This window comes from Tenrec ecaudatus, chromosome 11 (assembly GCF_050624435.1).
Source record: "Tenrec ecaudatus isolate mTenEca1 chromosome 11, mTenEca1.hap1, whole genome shotgun sequence".
NCBI lineage: Eukaryota > Metazoa > Chordata > Mammalia > Afrosoricida > Tenrecidae > Tenrec > Tenrec ecaudatus.
Genome location: NC_134540.1, coordinates 98,904,536 through 98,919,326, shown reverse-complemented (window position 1 = coordinate 98,919,326; position 14,791 = coordinate 98,904,536). Strand labels below are relative to the sequence as shown.

The 14,791-nt window shown below is 37.1% G+C and overlaps 1 pseudogene; it reads left to right on the top strand.

Annotated features, from left to right (window-relative positions):
- Positions 1 to 13,288: 13,288 nt before the first annotated feature.
- On the top strand, positions 13,289 to 14,159 carry LOC142460835 (coiled-coil domain-containing protein 25 pseudogene; annotated as a pseudogene).
- Positions 14,160 to 14,791: the final 632 nt, after the last annotated feature.

Genomic DNA, 14,791 nt, shown 5'->3' with positions numbered 1-14,791 from the left:
TACAATTTAGTGTGAGGTTTTCACAAACCATTCTTAGGACCTAAAACCCCAAACATATTACCAAATTTGTGAAATGTTTAAAACCTTTTTTCTGATCACAAAACCAAGCAAACTAGTCATGCATTGAATACAATTGATAGTACTATCCCTAAAGATATCAGATTCGAATCCTTGAAATGTGAGCTACCTTGCGGAACCCTTGTGGCTTACACAGTAGGCTACTAATCAGGAAGTCAGCAGTTGGAAATCGTTGGTCGCTCCACAGTAGAAATATGGGGCTTTCTACTCCTGTAGAGAGTTACAGTCTCGGAGACCCACAGGGGCAATTCTATCTTCTCCTATATGGTCAAAGTGTGTCTGAATTGACTAGATGACACCGAGGTTTCTGTTTGTCTAGTTTTATTTTCAAAAGAAGTTTAGGTGTGATTAAGTTAAGAAATGTTAGGTGTGATTGAGTTAGGGTAGCTAACTTACGTAACTGTGAGGAGCTCAAATGTAAGCAGGGTTGTTGCTTTAATAAGAGTTTAATGGAAGGAAAGTAACCACAAATCGAGGAACACAGGGAGCCATCAGAAGTAGAGAGGAAGTAGATGGATTTGGCCCTAGAGCTGTGGGAGGGAATACAGCTCTGCTAACACCCTGATTGCTTTTGGACTTCTGGCTGTAGAATTTTGAGAGAAAAGGTTTTTGTTTATTAGATTGTACTCATTTGTTACAGTAGGCATATAAAACTATGCTAAAAATTAGAATTGGTACCATTAAGTAGTTTACAATATCATTTTCTAAATGTTAATAAATAAATGCTTTATTATGCCCATTATTGTAATTTTCATAATATGCTGTCATCTGTACAGTATATTTTCAATTATTTTCAGAGCAGACTATTTAAAAAGTTCATACATTTAGCTTAACTTTTACCATTCTTTATATTAAACTTTGAAATTCTGAGCAAAGAGATTGTATGCAGTTAGAGTTTACAGTGGATGTCCAAAATCCATTTATGAAACTCCATATAAATTCATAAAGACTGACGAAGAATCATTGCATTTGAATTATGGTCTAGTGAAGAATACTACAAGTCTCCTAAACTAACAAAAGAACAAACAAGTGTCTTAGAAGGTTTATAGAAAAATGTTATTTAGAGGCAAGGATGGCAAGACTTAATTTCACATTTTTTGTGCCTATTGTCACAAGAGATCAGCCAAGAAAAGGACTTCATGCTTGGTAGAGATACAGAAAAAGTGAGGAAAGCATTCAACAAGATGGATTCACACAGTGGCTGCAACCGTGGGCTCAAACATAAAAAAAATTGTGAGGACGGAACATGACCGGATCAATAGAATTAACTTATGCTCCAGGGAGATGATTGATAATGTTCTGTAATATAAAATAACAATATTGAACTGGAGACATACATAAACCATAGATGTTTGAATGGATTCTGAGCTCATACTTAATTCTAGCTCCAAATAAAGAACAATTAGTTCTTATGACATGATCCTGATTTATTTTCACCCTAATGAAGAGATCAATGAAGAGATGGATACTTTAGTTAAGTGTGGTGAAGGGAAGAAATAGATAGTACCCAGCTATCAGAAAAAATAGCACCGTGATCTTAAATTCTTGTCTTAATATGAGTAACAACCGAAGGGAAGCTACAACTAAATCCAATTACAATTTAATGCTTCTTCCCCAACCACTATCATGACCCTAGTTCTACCTGACAAATCTGGCTAGACCCAGAGCATGTATGCTGGTACAGATAAGAGCACTTGACACATGGAATGCAGGACAGATAACCCCCTCAGGAATGGCAATATGAACAATGATACCATGAGGGTAGGAGGAATGTGGAAGAAGGGGAAAAAACAAGAGACTACAATGACTGATGCGTAATCTCCCCCACCTCCCACTCTACCCCCACCTGGGGAAGAGCAACAGTAATGTGGGTGAAGGGAGACAGTCAGTAGGCAGTGTATGATCTGAAAATAATAACAATTTATAATTTCTCAGGGGTCCATGTGGATAGAAGGGTTGGGGAGGGAGGAAAATAGGAGGAGCTGATACCACGGGCTCAACCAGAAAGAACATATTTTAAAAATGATGCTGACAAATGTACAAATGTGCTTGATACATTTTATGTATGGACTGTATGTACTGCTATAAGAGCTCAAAGAGTCACCAATAAAATAATTTATTAAAATAAAAGAAAGAGTTTAAATTGTGAGCACCATGAGTGCAGAAGGCTATGGACAACAGTTGCAAACCAAACTCGCTGCCATTGAGTCAATTCTGATTCAAGTGGTCCCCCTATGAGTTTGCAAGACCGTAACTGTTCCGGGGGTGAAACTCCAGTCTTTTCCTCCCAAAGCTGCTGGTGGTTTCAAACTGCTGACCATGCACATTGCAGCCCACCACCCAACCACTAGAAGCCCAAAGTCCACTTGGAGGCTCCTTGCACATATTAAATATCTGGTGAATTCCATCTGACCATAAGAGAGGGCTGTGCCTTCATACAGAGAACTTTGTAAAGCTGATTATAGTAGATATAGTTAGATTCGAATATAATAGCATTTGATCTCACTTTTGAATCAAGTAAAACTGGTTTTGGTTTAAAAAAAAAGTCAAAGGGGAAATGCACAAAGATTAAACCCCTCTGACAGTAGACCAGGGATTTGAAGAGCCTTCCAATCATACAGGGTATATATAGGCAAGTGGAGTGTTGCAGATGTAGGCAGGTTAAAATTTAACAATTTATTATTTGATCTCCCCTTTGACCAATATAAAATTTATTCTAGTTTCAATAGTTTTCCACTATCTTTTCAATTGAGGTTTTTCTGTTTTACTTTGCTGTTGTTAGTAATTTTCAGTCATTTATAGATTTTTCTGTGTATGAAATCCAGGAGAGGTAAATGGTTTGTTGGGGAAATAGCAGGGCAAGTTGTAGTGAAATGGAGATAACAAAAACAAGAAAGGAGAAAATATTCTAAAATTGATTGTGGTAATTACTATATAATGTTTTTTATATGATTGAACTATTGGATTGTATTATATGTGGATTACATGCCAATAGAACTACTCTCAAAAGAAGTATACACACAGCAGAACCCACCAAAAAAATGGATGACTTTATTGTTAGGAGTGACCTTTATTTTTTTAGGATTGACATGTTTCCTTGTTTGTGTCAGAAAATTCATATAATTTTCCTTGTGTATTCAAAACTCAATTTCAGAATTTCAGGAAATTTGTTATCATAAACTATGTTATACTTTCCCTTATATCATAGTGAATTCTCCCTGACCTGCTTTAGAATCAATGGAAGATACTATTGATAAGATAGACTTTTGATTAGCTGATTACATTTCAAATGTTAAGGGCACCAGTTCAATAATAGTATGATTTTGTAAGATAAAAAATAATTATTTGACATATAGGTATTTCACACAAATATGAATCTAATGTTAGAATTTCCAAAATTTATATTAATGTTATGTCACTGCTTAATATTTCTGATTACCAGCACCCATATAGAAAGCAGCTATTCAGTAAAAGTTTTTAGAAAACACTAAGATAATGTTTGCACAAGGAGAGTTTAAGAAAAGCTAAGAACAACCTTTCCAAGAACCAAAATAAATAGAGACCTTTTCATGAAGGATGAACAGTTGGGCAGGAAGAGTGACTGAGAAAGTTTGGAAAATGCTATTTTTATGTCAACATTGTCTGATTTGGTTTTCATAATTATTACTTCAATAATTTTACCATCATATGCAGCAAGTGTGGTTAGGCAGAATGGAAGCCTATCTTGCTGTAGGAAAACTTATGTATACTTGTTTTATTTTACTGGACAGTACTAAACTGTCTCCATATTTTTACATGTAGATATAACTCATTCCTTTAATAATGTCCCATCTTGTGAATAAACCACCATTTATGTATAAGCTCATGAACAAGCAAATATATTTCAATATTGGTTATGAGAGAAAGTAAAAAAAGTATCGACTTAAAATTATAGAAACTACTATTAAATAAACATACCACAATGTGAAGGTATTGTTTCTCAACACACCTTCTATCTAGGTCTCTACGCTGCTGAAAGCAGTGTTTCCATCTGTCTAGTCTTTCCTTGAAGAATTCTCCAATCTCTTTGATCTGTACCACATCAAACGGCAGGTGGGACATCCTTAAGGGACTCTACTTATGCTCCTTGTGCATGTTCTTGAGTTTGAGAGTAAAAAGAAGTCGGAAGAAACAAAATCAGGAATATTAGGTGGATATGGTAAGGTTTTCTGATGGACTTCTCATAGGTAAGTCTTGGCTACTCTCAAAGAAGGAGCAGGTGCATTGTTGTGATGGAAAAATAAAAATAACGGATGCACCTTTCCATTATTTTTCCAAACCGATTTTCATTTCTGCTGCATAATAATCACCTTTTAGAAAATCTATCAAGATTATCATCTGGAGTCCAAACAAACAAACAACCTAGTCTCCCAAACCTTTAGGGTTACCCTCTCTGCTTTGATTGTAACTGGTCTAGCAGATGCCTTTGGAAGGTAACTCTATGGCTGGCCTTTTACAAGAAAGTGCCCTAACTAAAGCAAATGCCTTCAAAGAATAACTTGTCCCTAGACACCCAGGTGTCACATAGATATGCTAAAACGTACTTTTTTTGGAAAAGGCCTTGCATTATGAAGTTGAACCCTTGTGATATACTTTATGAGTTAACCTCTTATTACAATGCTGGCAACATTTTCATACGTGCTGTGGGCACATGTTCACTTTTTCTCAATTGTGTGCACTTAGGCAAAATGGCTTGGTGATGCAGAATATGAAGGTTCATTTTTCCATGATATTGATAGGTGTCACTGGGTCACTTCTGAATCATAGAAACCCTCTAAGACAGAGTAGAACTGACCCTGTAGTTTTCAGAGACTGTAAACCTTTTTTTTAAATCAGTTTATTGGGGGCTTTTACAATTCTTATCATAATCTATACATACTGCCATTGTGTCAAGCACATATGTACATTTGTTGCCATCCTTATTCTCAAAACATTTGCCTTCCACTTAAGCCCTTAATATTGGCTGCTCATTTTCCCCCTCCCTCTCCACTTCCCCCACCTCGTGAACCCTTCATCAGTCACATATTATTATTATTTAGTCATATATTACACTGTCTGAAGTCTCCCCCCCGCCCCGCCCGCTTCTCTGCTGTCCATCCCAAGCGAGGAGGCTGTATTTAGATTCTTGTGATCAGTTCCCCTTTTCTACCCCACATTCCCTCCATGCTCCAGGCATCGCCACTCTCACCACTGGTCCTGAAGGAGTCATCTGTCTTGGATTTCTTGTGTTTCCCGTTGCTATCTGTACCAATGTACATCCTCTGGTCTAGTCAGATTTTTAAGGTAGAATTGGGATCATGATAGTGGGGGGGAGGAAGCATTTAAGAACTAGAGGAAAGTTATATGCTTCATCGTTGCTGCCCTGTGCCCTGACTGGCTCATCTCCTCCTCACAACCCTTCAGTAAGGGGATGTCCCGTTGCCTACCAATGGACTTTGAGTCTCCACTCTGCACTCACCCTCATGTACAATAATATGATTTTTTGATCTTTGATGCTTGATACCTGATAACTTTGACAGCTCGTGGTCACACAGGATGGTGTGCTTCATCCATGCGGACTTTATTGCTTCTGAACTAGATAGCCACTTGTTTATCTTCACGCCTTTAAGACCCCACATGCTCTATCTTTTGATAGCCAAGCACCATCAGCTTTCTTCACATTTGCTTATGCACACATTTGTCTTCATTGATTGTATCAGGAAGGTGGACATCCACTGATATGATTTTTAGTTCTTTGATATCTGATAACTGGTGTCTTCTACACCTTGTCGTCAGACAGGCTTGTGTGCTTCTTCAATGTGGGCTTTGTTGCTTCTGAGCTAGATGGCCGTTTGTTTATCTGCAAGCCTTTAAGACCCCAGACGCTACATCTGTTGATAGCCAAGCATCATTAGCTTTCTTCACCACATTTTCTTATGCAAACATTTTTCTTCAGCAATTCTGTCGGGAAAGTGTGCATCCTGGGATGCCAGTTTAATAAAACAAAGTGTTCTTGCATTGAGTAAGTACTTATGAGTAAGTACTTGAGTGGAGGCCCAATGTCCATCTGCTGCCTTAATACTAAACCTAGTTGAAGGTCAGCAACTTGAAACCACCAGCCTCCCCGCAGGATAAAGATGAGGCTTTCAATCTAGGGCATGTAAAAGAGTATTTTCTAATTATATTCATTTACAACCTTATATTTAACAATGAAGTAGAGCATTTCCTATTTGCTTTCCATCCATAATGTTACTTTTTGTCTAGTATGTCATATCTTCCATGTCGCTTATGATTTCTCTTATAAAAAGCTGCATGTATAACAGAGGATTTTTTATTCAAAAGAATACACACAATTAAACTCTACCCTTAAAAATCGATTTCCTTCGATTGATTGCAACTGATGGCAATGCTGCAAGCCACAGTCGGACTGATCCATAGGGTTTGCTGGGTGTAATCTTTGAGGAGGCAATCTGCTGCATCTTCTCCCTTAGAGCAGCCGGCAGGTTGAACTGTTGACCCTTTGGTTAGTAGCCAACTGGTTAACCACTGAGCCAAGAGGTTAATAAACAATTCTGCTTGTAGTTATTCATTTTTGCTTTTGATTGAAGCGATAAAACTTTCCAACCATTATTAATCGAGCACTTAGATTAAATTATTTGAAAACTTGTTTAAGAGTAATAAGTATATTATCACTTTCACAACATATAAATAGATATTTCAAAATTAAATGCAGTTTAATATTAATGTAAATTAAATATAATTCTAAAGCAGCTTTATAAACTCCATGATTGTATTAGATTTCTAATAAAAATTGGCTCTAAAAATTTCCAGAAGGCAATTAGTTCTGTGTCTCTGGAAGGTTAGAACAAAATGTTCTTAATTCATTAACATCTTTGTATTTTTATATTTTCCATGTTTAATGAAATTATGTGTATTGCTTTATTTACCTGATCAATTTTCACTTATTTAATTCTACTTTGGAATGATCTCTTTCACGAGCTCCACTTTATGATTTTCCAACCCACATTGTATACTGCTCAAATAGTTTTAATTCAGTGTACCAATAGACAAAGAGTTCAGATCACTGACTGGCAAGCATTAAAAATTAAGATGTGGGAGAAATTCACCTTGCAATTTAGAGTTATGACACATTCTTACAATCAGGTATATATTGAGAATTGGGTGAAGGTTTATAGAGCAGATTTTTAGTTTCACATTCAATGGTTCATATCCATTCTGTTTCTTTTTTTAAATCATTTTATTGGGGGCTCGTACAATTCTTATCACAATACATACATACATACATTATGTCAAAAAATATGCACATTTGTTACCATCATCATTCTCAAGACATTTGCCTTCTACTGGAGCCCTTAATATCTGCTGCTCATTTTACCCCTCCCTCTCCACTCCCCCCACCTCGTGAACCCTTCATCATTCATATATTATTTTTATTTTGTCATATATTACACTGTCTGAAGTCTCCCCTTCCCCTCTTCTCTGCTGTCCCTCCCCCAGGGATGAGGCTATGGGTAGATTCCTGCAATCAATTCCACATTCTCTCCACCCTCCAGGCATCGCCGCTCTCATCACTGGTTCTGGAGTAATCATCTTTCCTGGATTCCCTGTGTTTCCAGTTGCTATCTGTACCAATGTACATCCTCTGGTCTAGCCAGATTTGCAAGGTAGAATTGGGATCATGATAGTGTGTGTGTGTGGGGGGGGTGGAAATATTTAAGAACTAGAGGAAAGTTATATGTTTCATCGTTGCTACCCTGCACCCTGCCTGGTTCATCTCCTCTCCACAGCCCCTCAGCAAGGGATGTCCGGTTAGCTACCTATGGGCTTTGAGTCTCCACTCTGCACTCACCCACCTTTTCAATGATATTATATTATGTTCCTTGATGCTTAATACCTGATTTCCTTCGACAGCTCGTGGACACACAGGCTGGTGTGTTTCTTCCATGTGGGCTTTGTTGCTTCTGAGCTATATGGCCACTCATTTATCTTCAAGCCTTTAAGACCCCAGACGCTATATCTTTTGATAGCTGCACACCATCTGCTTTCTTCACCACATTTGCTTATGCACATAGTTGGCTTCATTGATCATATCAGGGAGGTGGACACTCACTGATATGTTTTTTAGCTCTTTTCCGTCTGAGAACTGGTCCTGTCTGCACCTTGTGGTCAGACAGGCTCATTTGCTTCTTCCATGTGGGCTTTGATGCTTCTCAGCTAGATGGCCACTTGTTTATCTTCAAGCTGTTAAGACCCTAGACGCTATGTATTTTCATAGCCGGGCACCATTAGCTTTCTTCACCACATTTGCTTATGCACACATTTGCCTTCAGTGCTTGTGTCAGGAAGGTGAGCACCCACTGATCCGTTCTGTTTCAACTCATGTAATGCAATTTCCTCAGAATACCATCACCCACCTCCCCTCCTCTATTTTTTTTATTCCTCCTTCTTTCCTGACACTACTGACATTCTCTTTGGGTAAATGTTGCACATTTCACCACTAGTGATCAATTATTCTAAACTTTGCTGATCTTCCTGGTGTTCTTGATTCCTTTATAGGCTTATCTATTGCTTACTTGAAAATTAAGACAGGATAAATTCAGTTCTAAAATCAAAGTGTGACGGTGGGTTCCCACCAGTCTTTATCTTACCAACAAGCTTGGTCTCCTTCATAATTCTACGTTTTATTCAGCATATTTTACCTATTGTAGCTATGATCCTTTTAGAGCAGCTGGGAATGGTAACAGGTCACTATTTAGTTCTTCTGGTCTCAAAGAGACTGATGCTACATTAGTCCACTCATTGTTTCCATGTGGATCCAATGTCTATGACTCTTACTTATACCTCTCAAGGAGAGACCAACTGTTTTACTTTAGATGGCTGTTCTTTTAATTCCTTGGTCACTATTCACCAAAGTAGGGTATAGATTTATAGACTATGCTATACCAATTGACCTTGGTGTCCTCCAAAACAATGGTCCTAAGCCTCCAATCCCAATGACACATTCCCACAAGGTGTCCATCTGTGTCAAAAATACTTCATAACTCTGTTCCACCACATTCAGGGATGTAACAAAAATAAAGACCCATTTACAAATATATATATAAAATATAAGGTTTTCCGCTCCTGGAAAGATTAAAAACCTTAGGTAGCATATACAGGGTCACTATGAGGTGGAATCAGCCTATTGGCAGTTGTGGTCATCATTGTTTAGTGCCATTCACTCAGTTCCAACCACAGTGACCCTATGCACAACAGAAGGAAACAATGCACACTCAGGTGGCATCCTCTCAACTGTTCTTATGCCTGAGCACATTGTTGCAGCCACCGAGTCAATTCATTACCTTGAGGGCCTTCCTCTCCTTCACTGTCCCTCTACTTTATCAAACATGATGTCCTTCTTCAGGGACTGATTTCCCTGGACAACATGTTCAAAGTATGTAAGACAGTCTTGCCACCATCCTTGCCTCTAAGGAACATTCTGGCCATACTTCTTCAAAGACAGATTGGTTTGTCCTTTTAGCAGTCCATGGTGCTTCTGATATGCTTCTCTAGTACCAAAATTCAAATTCAAATTCTTCATCACCCAATGTTCAACTTTGAAGCAATTGAAAATACTATGGCTCCGGTCAGGCACATCTTAGTCCTTAAACCCACATGGCAGTGGACGGTCCATAGTTTGGACAAAGAGATAAACCATAAAGAACAATGTGTTAAAAACAAACAAAATGTGTTTAGTTTCATTTCAATCTAAAAGGTTAAAAAAGAAACCATTTCTAGGTGTTTATGAGGTAAAATTTTGAATAGAGAATGATGGAAATATGATAGGAATGTACCCTGTCAAAACTTTAGAATTTTTGAGATCTGGGAATCAATGCCATCCTATTAAGTTCCTGTCTCATAGCTGTCACCCTACTAGGAATAATATAGGAAAGTAAACATGGTCTTGGGGCAACATTTTACATTAAAAACAAACTTTAAGGAGTATAAATCACAATTACAATTTTAATTAAAAGTGAGGTTTAATTTTCCCTTAGCATCTACCAAGTACTGAGAGTTCAGAGAAATATTGCTAACCCAAATTTAATGAATGAGCAAGAAAGATATATTCACTAAACAGGGGGCTTAATGATAAAGTCAGAACACATTTATCAGAGTTAAATAGGCATTACCTATTGCTGTATTGTTTTTTTCTTTTGGCTGTCCATCAATTTGTAAAAAATACTTAATTTTTGTAATGACATGTAATCATGTTAACATACTGAAGAGCATTTCTCTATTTTCTCTTTTAAAGAGTTTTTGCTATGACATAACAATAACAGATTCTCTGATATATCCCCTCAGGAATTTAGCTCCATCTCCATTTCTGTGACTCTCAGCTAAGTAATTAATCTTTTACCTGGGAGACAGCCATGGTGATGTTAATAAAACACAGGGACAATAAGACATTTATATAAGGGAAATGACAGGAAAGAACAGTTTTAGGGTATTATTAAAAGAGGATGTTTTGTCAGGTAAGAAGAGAAATAGAAGTCTGATATAAGTCTGTGGAACATCTCATTACTGGCTAATAGTAGTGTACAGCAGGCTCAAGGGGAGCAGCGTCTGATTTAGAAGAAATATGCTCTCTTTTTCATAGAAAAAATGATACTGGAAATTAATTTCTAGTTTGAATGCTCCATAGACTGTCTTTTTAATCTAATTCACTTTTTCAAGGAGTTAGGGGAAAATTCCATGGACAGAAGAGGATCCTTTTTTCATAAGACATATCTTCTTCTAATTAATTGCTTTAAGTTATGAAAAAGTACTGGTGGCCTGCTCATTGGGATCACTATGACCGGTTCAACAGGGGAGACAAGTCCACCAGCCTTGAGTGGGTCAGCAGTCTGAGTGGTATGACTGTGGAAAAGGGCTTTATTGGAATCTCCTGAAATGATACAAAGGAAATGCATTTTGGCATAGTTCTTTTACAACCCATAAGATTATAAAGATCTCTAATTATTTTTGAAATTCCAATCTAAACACATGTAAACCCTTCTGAGAGCTCCAAAGAAAGGGATTTACATGCAAAGACTTGAGTGAAAATATGACATGTATAAAAAATATCATGAAACCTGAATTCTATTATCATAAGTAAGCATCACCTATAAAATTCTGAAACTGGTAGATATACAGCTATCAAGATATTTGCCAAATCATTTTTTTCATTCATATATGATGAGGCATCTTCAAAATTTGCCTTATCTGTTAATACTTTCCCTTCTCGGTTATATTTTAAATAGGAAGCACAAATATATTTCCTCTTTGTCTTTTTTTTACAAGAGAAATGTTTCATTTTATTATTATTTTTAAATCATACAACTCATCACAATCCACACATATATCAATTATGTAAAGCACATTTGTACATCCATAGCTCCCATCATTCTCAAAACATTTGCTCTCCACTAAAGTGCCTGCATTAGCTCTTCATTTTTCCCTCTGTCCTCATTCTCCCTTCCCTCATGAACCCTAGATAATTTATAAATTATTATTTTGTCATACTTTGCATTGTCCAATGTCTCCCTTCACCCATTTTTCTGTTGTCTGTCCCTCAGGGAGGAAGTTATATATATATATATATATATATATATATATATATATATATATATATATATATATATATATATATATATCCTTGTAATCATTTCCCCCTTTCCAATCCAGCCTCCCTCTACCCTCCCAGCATCACCTCTCTCATCACTGGTCCTGAAGGACTCATCTGCCCTGGATTCCCTGTGTTTCCAGTTCCTATCTGTACCAGTGTACATCCTCTGGTCTAGCCAGATTTGTAAGGTAGAACTGGGATCATGATAGTGGGGTTGGGGGCGGGGGCGGGAGAAGGAGAAGGAAGCATTTAGGAACTAGAGGAAAGTTGTATGTTTCATCATTGCTACACTGCACCCTGACTGGCTCATAACCTTCCCCTCAACTCTCCTGTAAGGGGCTGTCTAGTTGCCTACAGATGGGCTTTGAGTCTACACTCTACCCCACCCCTCATTCACAATGATATGACTTTTTATTCTTCTGATGCCTGATACCCGATTCCTTCGACACCTCATGATCATGCAGGCTGGTGTGCTTCCTCGTCGTATTAAAATATACAATGTTTAAAATCAACTGGTTTTTTCTAGTCTTTTTGATCTCCCAATTCAACTTTTAAAAATAGATTGGAGCTTCAAAATATTAGTGGACAGAAACTAGTAGAATTCCCAGACTAAGACCCTTAGTCACCTTTCTGATCTGGAATTGAATTCACCCCATATCAAGAACAACCAAACATTTAACAGCAAAAGGGCAACATTTACCCAAGGACAAAGTTCAGAGGGTTGGATACAGGAGACTCAGGAAGGAAGTCGGATAAGTGATGATACATTGAGGCATCTCAGCAAATGAGTTGAAACAAAATTTGTATGAATTGTTGAATGGGAAACTGTTGAAAATGCACTAGTCACAAACAACAACAAAAGTTGTTTTATTTTGTTTAGCTTCTGGAAAAATCCCCTTATCTTTTCATTTCATTCTCCAGGAACTCTTGAAAGTCACATCACAGTTGCTCTACAGTTATTATTGTACACAAACCTTCCTTGATGTTGAAGCTATAATTGATGTATTGGTACTATACCGACAATTCTGCCCGAGTTTTTATTCATTTGTTTGTTTGTAGTAGATTGATTGTGAAACTGCAGTCAGGACAATTGGAGGCAGTTGTGATATTAAGAATAGTTGTAGCTTAATTCATCTCAGAGCCTTTTTTAAAAATTAAAAACAATAATTAATTTATATGATTCTAAAATATTTCTGACATTTAAAATATAAATATAATTCATTAGTATTGTATTTTCTCATGCATAATTTTCATGTGAAAATCCTAGTGGCCAAGAAAGAAATGCAAATTCTAAATGTAACACTTTTACATTATGTTAAAAATGTCACTAATTTATTTTTCATAAAATATTTTACTTTTAAAAAACAGTTATTTTAAGGTAAAAATGCCATTGGTTTTTCAAGGAAACATGTCTATATTTAAACACTTCTTCCATGATAACCATAAAATATAATATCAGATACAGGAGACTTATCCTGTGCTTTTATTCATGTAAGATGCTTAGAAAGAAAAATAAAAAGGGGGAGGCTGGTATCCGGAGCTACCCCGGCCAACGCTGCCACTCTGCGCGAGTCGCCGCGTAGCCAGCGGGACCATGGTGTTCTACTTCACCAGCTGCAGCGCCAGCTCATCTGCTTACACTATTTACATGGGAAAGGATAAATATGAAAATGAAGATCTAATAAAGTATGGCTGGCCAGAAGATATTTGGTTTCATGTGGACAAACTCTCTTCGGCTCACGTCTATCTTCGATTTCAGAAGGGCGAGAGCATAGAAGACATTCCAAAGGAAGTGCTGACGGACTGCGCGGACCTTGTGAAGGCCAATAGTATCCAAGGCTGCAAGATGAACAGCGTGAATGTGGTCTACACACCGTGGTCTAACCTGAAGAAAACAGCGGACATGGGTGTGGGACAGATAGGCTTTCACAGGCAAAAGGAGGTAAAAATTGTGACAGTGGAGAAGAAAGTGAATGAAATACTGAACCGATTAGAAAAGACCAAACTGGAAAGGTTCCCAGACCTAGCTGCAGAGAAAGAGTGCAGAGACCGAGATAAAGGAATGAAAAAAAGGCCCAGATTCAGGAAATGAAAAGGAAAGAAAAGGAAGAAATGAAGAAGAAGAGAGAAATGGATGAACTGCGGAGCTACTCATCACTAATGAAAGCTGAGAATATGTCTTCAAATCAGGACGGCAATGATTCCGATGAATTCATGTGAACGGAGCAGAGGACCTTGGAAAGATGTGAATTTAGGGAGCTACAGCCATCCTGACATCTGTTGTGCGCTGAATTCCAAAAGGCAAACAACCAAACTTCTGCTTGCATTCTACACAAATACTGATTTGGGAGATTTAAAAAAAATTATCTTTTTCACAGACAGAAAAGGAGCAGATATATATATAATACAGTTGAACTTCAAAAGGACATAAAACTTTAGGAAAGTAAAAATATTTTTGCCAGAGCATGTATATCCGGAGAGTTGGCTGCCCTTGTGTTTTTTGTTTTGTTTTGTTTTGTTTTTAAGTTAGACTTAGAAAGAACTAACTCTGAAAAATATGTCTCTTGTTCGGTCTCCCCTTGAACAATGACTCTTAACAAGGTTTTTATATCGTTCCCTCTGTTGAGAAGATTGTGTTGGTGGGTGATATATGTGAATGTTCTCTCACCCCTGATTAGGAAAAATAAAAAAGCATCGAGGCCTCTGGGCCCGAACAATGCTGGTGGCATCTTCTGAAAAAAAAAAAAAGAAAAAGATAAAAAGATTGACATTGGCAAATAATTTGTGTTTGAAGATAGCAAGGCCCATAACTCTTTTCTGACTAGTTATTGTCAAGTGCTTGGTTTTAAATACAACTTGTAGTTTCTGCAATATAGTTTATATGTGTATATATATATATATATATATATATATATATATATATATATATATATACACAAATTTTGTGAATGAACCCCAAATCAATATATTTTAGTGAAACATATAAATGCTTATGATTAGCTTCCTTCATTCTATGCCAGAGATGACTAA